Here is a 12,197-nt window from a genome sequence, read left to right on the forward strand (position 1 = left end):
GCTCCATACGCAGGAGGGAGAAATACGGGGCTTGAAGGAGCGCGGAGCCCGTCTCCCTGCCCTAGCGCTACCAACCAAGTTTTCTGGAGAAGCTTCCAAGGTTCATGTTTTCCGTCGCCAATGCCAGGCGTACATGGAAGCCCGCCACGCCGAGTTTCCCCAAGAAGAAGTCAAGGTGGCATGGATTTACAGCCTCCTAGAAGGGCCAGCGGCCAATTGGGCGACGACGCTATTTGATGAAACCTCCATGCACCTGAGTTCCGCGCAAAACTTCCTGAATCACCTTAAGGCGACTTGGGGGATCGAGGACAACCTAGAGGCGGCCGGCCATAAACTCCGGCGCTTTTTCCAAGGGGACAGGCCGTTGTCCCAGTACATAGCCGAGTTCCGAGTGCTGGCCCAAAACACCGGTTGGAACGATATAGCCCTCAGAGGACAGTTTCGTGAGGGTCTCAACATCGAGATGCAGGAAGAAATTTCCAAGGTGGATCCTCCAAACTCTCTTGAGAGACTTATTGACCAATGTTTACGAGCCGAAGTCATGCTTGCCAACAGAAAACAGTGGCTCCGAGGCCAGAGTGGAAGAGCAGGAGTAAAACCTCCCGCTCCCGCCAGCATTCAGCCACGTCCAGTGTGGAGACCCCCACCACCAGCCCCATACCCCAGAGGAAGCGAGGAGGAGCCGATGCAGTTGGGCAATGTGCGTCCCAGATTAGATGTTGCCGAGAAGGCCCGCCGTCAACGTCTAAACCTCTGTTGGTACTGCGGGAACGGGGGCCACTTTGCCAGAGAATGTCCAGCCAAAAGAAAGCCCGCCGCTCGCTTGGCGGCGGCGTCCTCCGCGGAGACAGAGACGGCCGAGGCGGCTGGCGCAAAGCCGTCGGGGGAAGCCAGCGACCGGGCGTAGAGAGGCTCGCCAACCCGGTCAAAAACCCCACTCAAGAGCCGCAAACCGGGGTCCTATTCCTCCTAGTGGTCACCTTGTGGTCAGCGAAAAAAGGACCCGTCATGATCCATGCCATGATAGACTCAGGAGCAACAAACAATTTCATCGACAGGGAGTATGCCGACTCTCTGGGATTACAATATCACGATTTCAAGAACGCCCGGGTGGTGCAAGCCATAGATGGTCGTCCCCTAAAGACAGGTCCAGTAAGCCAATGGACTGAACCCACCAGAATGTGGATAAGGGAACACATGGAAGAGATTTCCTTCTTTGTTACCGAGGTCCCTCACTTCCCTGTGATTTTGGGAATTCCATGGCTGACACTCCACGACCCCAACATCTCCTGGACCAACAGAGAACTGCAGTTTGCTTCTAAATATTGCCAAAACCATTGTCTTGTAGCCAAGGTCTGTCATGCCACAGACACTGAACCCATCATCACCTTGCCCAAGAAATACTCAGACTTTTGGGATGTGTTCAATGAAAAAGAAGCCGAGAAACTACCCCCGCATAGACCCTACGATTGTGCCATTGACTTGGTGGAGGGGGCCCCGATCCCGCGAGGGCATCTCTACTCCCTGACTGAACCAGAGCAAGAAGCTCTCAGGGAGTTCATAGAATCAAACCTTCGCAAGGGGTTCATCAGACCCTCTCAATCCCCAGCCGCTTCCCCAGTGATGTTTGTGAAAAAGAAGTCAGGGGACCTACTCTTGGTTGTGGACTATAGAGCATTGAACAATATCACAAAGCGGAACCGCTATCCCCTGCCTTTGATCTCGGACCTATTAGACCGGCTTTGAGGGGCCAAGGTTTACACCAAGCTGGATCTTCGGGGGGCTTACAATCTAGTTCGCATCAGGGAGGGGGACGAGTGGAAAACCGCCTTCCAGACTAAATTCGGATTATTCGAGTCCCTAGTCATGAATTTCGGTTTATCCGGAGCTCCCGCAACGTTCCAGCACTTTGTCAATGACATTTTTCAGGATTATCTAGATCGGTTCTTGATCATATACCTGGACGATTTTTTGGTGTTTTCTAGATCACAATCAGAACATGAGAAACACGTCAGAATGGTGTTACGATTGCGGGATCATGGACTATATGCCAAGTTGGAAAAATGCGCTTTTGATCTACAATAGGTAGATTTCCTGGGGTACCGTGTCTCGCCACTAGGGCTCTCCATGGACCCGGCAAAGGTTTCAGCAGTATTGGAATGGCGGGCGCCAACCAACAAGAAAGAGGTGCAACGCTTCTTGGGGTTCGCGAACTACTACCGCAAGTTCATTCCAGACTTTGCCCGCTGGTCTGACCCAATCACCAGCTGCATCCGTGGAAAACAGCCTTTCCGCTGGACGGAGCAAGCAGAGAAAGTGTTCCAGCAACTAAAGAAGTTATTCACGTCCCAGCCAATTCTACAGCACCCTGATCCTAAAACCCCTTTCGTTGTGCAGGCTGACGCCTCCGATGTGGCAATTGGGGCTGTACTCATGCAACCAGTGGGAGAACATCTTCATCCTTGTGCCTTTTACTCCCGTCAACTAACAGCCCCAGAGAGAAATTACACTATTTGGGAGAAGGAACTTTTGGCCATAAAGGCAGCCTTTGAAAATTGGAGACATTGGTTAGAAGGGGCCAAATTTCCCATTGAGGTCCATACTGACCATCGTAATTTGGAACACCTAAGAACTGCCCGCAAGTTAAATCAGAGGCAGCAGCGCTGGGCTTTATTTTTTGAGCACTTTGACTTCCAGATCCATTATGTAACCCCAGCTCAGACCAAGCAAGCAGATGCTCTATCACGGAAACCAGAGTATGCTGCAGGGCGCAGAGAGACCTTCGAATCCCAATTGCTGCAGCCCGAGAACTTTGCCACGCTCACAGTGGGAAACACCAAATCCACTGCAGTTGAACCAACTCCCTTTACTCCAGGACCCCTTTGTGCTCAAGAAATCAGAGCCAGTCAACAGGCGGATGCCTGGGCTCAGGACCAAATCCGCCAAGGACTACGTTTCCCTTTCTCACTTAAGGATGGGTTACTATGCTACAGAAATCATGTCTACATCCCTCCAGGACCAGGCAGAGAAAAGGCACTTCGTCTGTGTCATGACTGCAAGCCAGCAGGGCATTTTGGACTATTCAAAACCATGCATTTGATCCTACGAGATTTCTGGTGGCCCAAGATCCGCAAGGATGTGGAAAAATACGTCAATACCTGCCCGGTATGCCAGCGTTCCAAGACAAGAAGGGAGAAGCCCTCAGGGCTACTGCATCCCCTTCCTACTCCATCTCGTCCATGGGAAATAATTTCTGCGGATTTTATCACCGACCTACCACCCTCCCTTGGATATACCACGATCCTAGTGGTGGTGGACCTTTTCACCAAGTTGGCCCACTTCATTCCTTGTGGTGGCCTTCCCACGGCCAAAGAGACTGCAGACTTATTCCTTCAGCATGTTTTCCGACTACATGGATTGCCCAAGAGTTTAGTCACTGACCGTGGATCTCAATTCACCTCTCGATTCTGGAAGGCTCTACAAAAACTATTGGGCATAGACTCTCGTTTATCCTCAGCTCATCATCCCCAAACAGATGGGCAAACGGAGCGCACCAATGCCACTTTGGAACAATACCTTTGCTGTTATGTAAACTATCAACAGGACAATTGGGCTTCCATATTACCTCTGTCAGAGTTTGCCTACAACAACGGTGTCCAGGCTTCAACCAAGGAAATCCCGTTCTTTGCGAACTACGGCTTCCATCCACGTTTCTTTCCTCCTGTCATTGAAACCTCAGAAGTCTCTGCAGCAGAGGACTGGCTGCAGGAACTCACAGCGGTGCAACAACTATTGCTCCAGCAACTGGACCAAGCCAAGGAGGACTATAAACGCCACGCTGACAGCCATCGCCAGCCGGGCCCCGAAATCAAGGTAGGAGATCGGGTTCTGCTGTCCACTCGCTTTTTGCCCTCCCACCGTCCCTGCCGGAAGCTAGATGCCCGTTTCATTTGTCCCTACCCAGTGGTGGCGCAACTTAACCCCGTGACTTTCAAACTCCAACTTCCGCGCTCTATGCGCATCCATCCAGTGTTTCATCGCTCCCTGCTCCTTCCGGCGGATGGTGTCCACCCCGATGCAGACCGGCCGGCCCCCACTCCTGTTTTGGTGGATGGGGAGGAGGAATTCGAGGTTCAGGACATTTTGGATTCTTGCTTCCACCGCCGCCGCCTTCAGTATCTCATTGACTGGGTGGGTTTTGGCCCCGAAGAACGCTCTTGGGAAGACGCTTCCACAGTCCATGCCCCCGATTTAGTCCGCCGCTTCCATCAGGCCTACCCTGCCAAGCCGTGGCCCCGCACCTCGGGAAGAGGGCCCATTTTGGAGAGGGGCCTTGAGGAGGGGGATAGTGTAATGACTCATGGGCCATGTAGTCCTGTTCCCAGTACTATTGTGGCAGACGAAGAGGAAAACTTGGGTTTCCCACCGTTTCAGCCAGAATTGGAGCCCTTGCACCTGCAAGATGTTTGCCCACCAGAAGTCAGCCAAACAAGCCTTGAGCAGAAATCTCCCCCATTTTCTCGCCGGGATTATTATAATCGAGATAGAGGCGCTCGGGAGGCGACTCGCAGGAGCGCCAGGATAGCTGCCAGACAATTAGCTGATTAAGTCTGTTTCCCTTGGGAAACTTTAAGGAGTCATGCATCTGGACACAGTATGGGTTTCGTTTCTTGTTCCCCAGGGAAAGTGTTCCTTGGCGGGAAAACAAGATCCTATATAGGTGTTTGCCCGCAAGACATCTTTGCGGAGTCAATTCGTCACCTTAGAATCATAGAATCATAGAATAGTAGAGTTGGAAGAGACCACATTGGCCATCTAGTCCAACCCCCTGCTAAGAAGCAGGAAATCGCATTCAAATCACCCCCGACAGATGGCCATCCAGCCTCTGCTTAAAAGCCTCCAAGGAAGGAGCCTCCACCACGGCCCCGGGGAGAGAGTTCCACTGTCGAACAGCTCTCACAGTGAGGAAGTTCTTCCTGATGTTCAGGTAAAATCTCCTTTCCTGTAGTTTGAAGCCATTGTTCCGTGTCCTAGTCTGCAGGGCAGCAGAAAACAAGCTTGCTCCCTCTTCCCTATGACTTCCCTTCACCTATTTGTACATGGCTATCATGTCTCCTCTCAGCCTTCTCTTCTGCAGGCTAAACATGCCCAGCTCTTTAAGCCGCTTCTCATAGGGCTTGTTCTCCAGACCCTTAATCATTTTAGTCGCCCTCCTCTGGACGCTTTCCAGCTTGTCAACATCTCCCTTCAACTGTGGTGCCCAAAATTGGACACAGTATTCCAGGTGTGGTCTGACCAAGGCAGAATAGAGGGGGAGCATAACTTCCCTGGATCTAGACGCTATTCCCCTATTGATGCAGGCCAGAATCCCATTGGCTTTTTTAGCAGCCGCATCACATTGTTGGCTCACGTTTAACTTGTTGTCCACGAGGACTCCAAGGTCTTTTTCGCACACACTGCTGTCAAGCCAGGCGTCCCCCATTCTGTATCTTTGATTTCCATTTTTTCTGCCGAAGTGAAGTATCTTGCATTTGTCCCTGTTGAACTTCATTTTGTTAGTTTTGGCCCATCTCTTTAGTCTGTCAAGATCGTTTTGAATTCTGCTCCTGTCTTCTGGAGTGTTAGCTATCCCTCCCAGTTTTGTGTCGTCTGCAAACCTGATGATCGTGCCTTCAAACCCTTCATCTAAGTCGTTAATAAAGATGTTGAACAGAACCGGGCCCAGGACGGAGCCCTGCGGCACTCCACTTGTCACTTCTTTCCATGATGAAGACGACGCATTGGTGAGCACCCTTTGGGTTCGTTCGCTTAGCCAATTACAGATCCACCTAACTGTAGTTTTGTCTAGCCCACATTTTACTAGTTTGTTCCCAGAAGGTCGTGGGGGACTTTGTCGAAGGCCTTACTGAAATTCAGGTACGCTACATCCACAGCATTCCCTGTATCGACCCAACTCGTAACTATCGAAAAAAGAGATCAGATTAGTCTGGCATGACTTGTTTTTGGTAAATCCATGTTGACTATTAGCAATGACCGCATTTGTTTCTAAGTGTTCGCAGACCACTTCCTTAATGATCTTTTCCAGAATTTTGCCTGGTATTGATGTGAGGCTGACCGGACGGTAATTGTTTGGGTCGTTCTTTTTTCCCTTCTTGAAGATAGGGACCACATTCGCCCTCCTCCAATCTGCTGGGACTTCTCCCGTTCTCCAAGAACTCTCGAAGATAATTGCCAGTGGTTCTGAAATAACTTCCGCTAGTTCCTTCAGTACTCTTGGGTGTAGCTGATCTGGCCCTGGGGACTTGAATTCGTTTAGAGAGCCCAAGTGTTCCTGGACAACTTGTTTCCCTATTTGGGGTTGGATTTCCCCCAATCCTTCGTCCATTCCGTGTTGCTGAGGTTGAAGATGGCTTTCTTTTTCTGAGAAGACCGAGGCAAAGAAGGCATTAAGTAGTTCTGCCTTTTCTCTGTCCCCTGTCGCCATCACCCCATCTTCTCCTTGCAATGGCCCTATCGCCTCCTTTTTCTTCCTTTTTCTACCAACATAAGCAAAAAAGCCTTTTTTGTTGTTTTTTATGTCCCTGGCAAGCCTGAGCTCATTTTGCGCTTTAGCCTTGCGAACCTTGTGGAGTGAGATCGTGTGTGGACTACGCTACTCCAGTCCCTTGCCTCCAGGACCAAGTTCCAAGCCTTGTTTCATGGACCTTGTTCTAGCATCAAGCTTTCCTTGTTCCACGGACCTCGCCACGGACCCTGTTCTTGCTTATTGTCTTTTGTAGCCACGTATCAAGCCTTGTTGCCAAGAATCTAGTTTGCTTCCAGCCTTGTTGTCAAGCTTCATTGGACTAAAGGACCCTGTCATTTCCCCACACTTTGCCTGGCAAAGTGTGTGTTTCGGTTATTGGATTATAACTTTGGACTCTAATATCACATATTGGACATTGTTTTCCTGGACTATATTTGACCTTTCCTGAAAGGTCTACTTCTGCACTATATTCTTCACTTGTTTTTATTGACTTTATATATTCCTTTAATAAAGATATTAGATAGATTTTGGTCTCCGTGCATGGTTATTGGTGCTCTGCAGCCTGGGTCCTGACAGTGGCTGGGCGTGTGCGCTCTCCAGGGGGCTGTTGCCACCACCGCAGGTATTTTTCAGCGATTTGTTTGGGGGGGTGGGAGGCGCCAAAATTCGGAGGGGGGAGGCGCCAAAATTCTGGTCGCCTACTCCCCAAAATTACTTCGGGACGGCTCTGGATCTATGTTTTTTAAAACTTGGAAGGAGGAATAGCCATGGAGGTTTATCTGTTCTCCCCTTGTTTCTCTGTTTTGCTTTTTATAAATGCTCAGTAAGAGATTCCCAAAGCATCTCTTGTCTCCCTTTCCTAGTGTAAGTGGGCAATCATAGCTATAGTTGGATCAGCTAGTTTAGAACTCTGCTCTTTCCCTGTTCGGTTTGCATAGTTTACTATAGAAATACATCTGCAACCAAACACCAAATGTTTGTGTTTGATGCTGCTTAAAAACCCTCTAGCAAGACAAGGATGAAGGAAGAGCTGGGCAAGCATAACAAGACTTTGCAAAAAGAAGGCTTAACCCCCAGAGGTTTTGTTAACTGAGATACGTCTGTACACTGGATATCTCTGAAGCTGTGTTCCTTAGATTCAGAATAAAATTCTAGTTTAGAAAATTAATGTGTTTGACATTAACATTAAGAGTAAATACAATACAATAAGGTTTGCAATCCTCTCTGTGCCATCACATTTAAAATCAATTCCATGACATAACACTTAAAGAATATGGGCCATTTGTTAATGGTAATGATAGTTTATACACTTATTAAAGAAAAATCAGTCTACTGAAAACTCTAGAATTGAGATAAAATTTTTATTATTTATTATAGTAGCTGTTAGATGAACCTTAGTTGCTGCATGACTCTGCAGAGTGGGTTTTCACTGGCAAAACCATCTCTGAGAGTTCCTTTCCTTAGAAAGCCCTACAATATTCATGGGGTCACCATAAGTCAACAGGCGACTTGATGGCACATACTGACACAGTAGTATGGTTTGGGAAATGAGCAGGGATGACCCTAAGCATTTTTCTACCTGAGGCAGAAGTGAATGTTTGCTAATCTGGACACTTTGCACTGTTAACAGCTGCTGCTTATTCTGATACCTCAAAGAAGCCATCTCAAATCCTGTGATGGTTTTCCAAAACAAAGTTTCATGTGGGCTCTGTTTGCCAAAGACACATAAGAGCCAAAGATCCATGATTTGTGATGTATTCAGATGCTCTTTTTACTGGGGAGGCCATAATATCTGTGAGATTGCAAGAGACCCGACACTCCCCCCTTTCAAAACTTGTCAAAGCAGTACCAGCACTCGAGCTCAGTGGGAGGGCTCTGGAAAATATGGGTTATGATATTAAGGAAGAAAAATTCTCAGCTGTTTCAGGAGTTACTGCCTCAGGAGCTTATGAATTCAGTACTATAGAAAATATGTGTGGGTCTTCCTGTCCTATTCCTTTTTTTCGGTTCTTTTTCCACCTGCTTCATCTCACCCTAAATGGTTGAAATCAGGGTTGTTGTATGTCTTTCGGGCTGTGTGGCCATGTTCCAGAAGCATTCTCTCCTGACGTTTTGCCCACATCTATGGCAGGCATCCTCAGAGGTTGTGAGGTGATCCCGGCCATGAAAGCCTTCGACAACACATGGTTGAAATCGTTGGACAATTTCATCTCTTGAGCTGAGATTATTATTATAGTCCCAAAGTGGATTCAAAGCTTGTCATAAAATCATTGGTATCCAATTTAAAATATATAAATATATAAACATTAAAACAAAATTAAACAGAAACAGCACTAAAAATTCAGTTAAAAATCTATTAAGACATATTCAAAGTTAAAAACCATACTACCGCTGACTATGTCTTAAACACCTTCATAAGTTCCACCACTGTTACAATTGCCTTTCTTCAGCCTTACTGGCATATTTGATTCTTGCTCTATCTCATTCATTACCTTCCTCATTCCATAATCATTTCATTTTTCACACTTTGCTTTTATGCACCTCAGTTCCTAGCTAAATATCTTCTCCTACCCATCTTTCTTTTTCTCCACTTCCAAGTTACAATCTTCTCCTCTTTCCTGTGGCATATTATGTCTCCCATTTGATTTTTCTCCCTTCCTCCTCCTCAGTTCTAGTGGCTACATTTGATCTTTCACTCTTTTCCAATCCTTCTCTTTTTTTCCTATCTTTCTCTTTATACTTCTTCCTCACCTGATGATACCAATATTCCATTTCCTTCCATAGCTCAGCTTTTTCCAATTCTTTCAGCTTCCCTCTGGCAAAAAAACAAACAAAAAACCTTTGAAATCTTGATTATCATGTCTCTGTAGCTGAAGCATTTTGTAAATTTAATAGACTTGCTTCAGAGTAACACACCTTGTTATTTTCTATTGATATTTTGGTCTGTCACCCCCATTATCACCTTCCTCTAACAATAATATTTTATGATTATTAGCAATATCATTATGATTATTATTTCAGGGATGAGAAAGAACTCTAGAATCTGACTATAATGAATGAATGAACGAACGAATGAATGAAAGAAATTGTAGTCAGTCACTAAGGAGTAATTATTTTTATTTATTTATTTAATATATTTATTTCCCCCTCTCACACCTCACAGGAGACTTAAATCGGCTTACAACATGGCAATATTCAGTGCCACACATTTAACAATACAATACAATACAATACAATACAATACATCATATAATAATAAAACAATAAAACTTATAAATACCATAAAACTGTTCAAACATGATGCCCACTCAGTCCTAAGTTGACATTTGTGTGCTACATTGTGCTGATTCTGCGATGCACTACCCAAACGCCTGATTTCAGAGCCAAATCTTCACTTGTTTCCTAAATGTCAGGAGAGAGGGGGTCAGTCTGATGTCTCTGAGGAGGGAGTTCCATAACCGAGGGGCCACTACTGAGAAGGCCCAGTCTCTCGTCCCCACCAGTAATGCTTGCAATGGGGGTGGAACCAAGAGCAGGGCCTTGAACTTTTTTCATTTGAGTAACATAGTCTGAGAAGCTGTGGTTGTTTAATGCTTTATACATAGATATATAACCAGGACTCCTTGCTGCATGACATCACTGAGGCCATCTCTATATCTCAGATTTTGGCCCTGAGCCAGATCTTAGGATGTTTCTGGACACCAGAGAAAGCAGATATGTGATTCCACCAGAAATCAGAATGTTTTAAAACCTGGCAATTGCAAGCCATGGTTGCTTTCTAAATGAAAACTGATGTGGATTGAGGAATTAGCAATGCTTGCCGTGACAAGAAAACTGCAATGTAATATCATCTGAGTGGCTATCACTCAGAGGTCGGGAGCCACATTGGTCCACAACATTGAACCCCCAATTTTTTGTCACAAAATGCTTCACATTGCATCCTTCTAGATGCAATTTCAATACATTTGGAGACTTTCCAGGCCATTTTTGGTACAATGAAGGACTGAAGGTTTTTTTCGAATTAGGAAATGACATAGGTATTGCTTATTGTTGAAAAATGACTCTATTTTGGCTAATATTAATTTTAAAAAATGGGAAAAGGAATGTCATACACAGATTTTAAGGTTGTCCTGTTTTGTTTTTAAGATTTTTTGAAAAGTGTACGTACAAAGAAAGGAAAAGAAAGACAGGACAAAAGAGAGGATGGAAGTACACAGGGTACAAATTTGCCTTATACAAATACATTAAAAAGCACTTCAAAGCTAATTATAGGTGAAAAAATGCAGGATGATTACAACATATAATTAAAATAAACGAAAACACATAAAATCAAAATGCCTGGTACAATATGACCAGATACATCCAGTACTTCTAATTTTGAGAAATAAGAAATTATAAACAGCCACATTGTAAAAGAATCTCCCACTAAATAGTTGTTACATTCCTCTTCCGACTCTGAAATTCTTGCTATAATCTGACACGGAAGTTCTCCCTCTTCTGTTGCTATTAAAAGGACAGTATAAAACATAATGTATAATATCTTCCACTTGAATAAGCCCACAGGGACAAAGTAGCATTCTACAGGGACCTTATTAAATCTGCCCTCAAAGTATGCAAAGGGTATACTTTGGAAATATAAACTTGTAAATGCTTCTTGTAAGGGGACCCTAGTAAGGTCAATAAAGTAGCAAGGGATAGATGTATTTAATTTTCTTAAAGAGAGAGTACAACCTAGAAATTTTTAGTGTGCTGGAATTGTAATCTTGATTAGCATCCTCAGCAAATAGCCAATCTTGAACCTTTGAAAATATCTCAGAGCTTAATGACTTCTAGTGTAGGAAAAAAGAATAAATTTATTAAACAGGCTGCAGCATAGTAGCCCACTTATTTCCTGCCTTAAGGTGCCAAAGGCAAATTTTAACTAAATGGTCTCCAGAGAGGCCATCCAGTTTCTTAAAATATATTAACAGTTTCAGGAGAATTCTTTCATGATCTTAAAGTAGCCCAACTTCCAATCTTGAAAAGCAGCAGCAGTAACCTGGGAAAGAAACAACATTGTCCTTAAAATTGTTTTAGACTGTCTCTAACTGGACAGGCATCTTCTCATTCCATCATCATATTTCAGCCGTATTTAAAGTTATGATATAACTATGTCCAGGAATATTTTGAGGACAGGAACTATTAGTTAGCCATCATTAAGAGGAAAAATATAATTGCTCCCACTAATAATAATCCACTAATAAAGATTGCTTTAATATGTGCTTATTACATGAATTCCAAGAGTACATGGATTCTTGAAACAGAATATCAAGTTATCTGAAGGAGAGACATTGCTGTATTTGCCCTGTATTACTAACCATCGGTACTTACCTCTGCTTATTCAAAAACTATAATTTTAGTTTCATCATAGCTAATTCTGAGCTTTCCTTTTCACAATAGTCAACCTGTTTCACCATCATCCTACTAGACTCAACCTCACCATAGGAGACAAGTACCATGTCATCAGGCTATAATATCCATTTAGAGATGTGGAAGGTGTGGTGGGAGGACTGTGGGATGCCATAGTTTGAACAAAATCATTAATGTAGAAATTAAATAAGAAAGGTCCTAAAAGAAATAACTGAATGACACTTGTCTGTGAGGGAACAAAATCAGAGAGATGCTGGTTCCA

This window comes from Anolis carolinensis, chromosome 3, assembly GCF_035594765.1.
Source record: "Anolis carolinensis isolate JA03-04 chromosome 3, rAnoCar3.1.pri, whole genome shotgun sequence".
Lineage (NCBI taxonomy): Eukaryota > Metazoa > Chordata > Lepidosauria > Squamata > Dactyloidae > Anolis > Anolis carolinensis.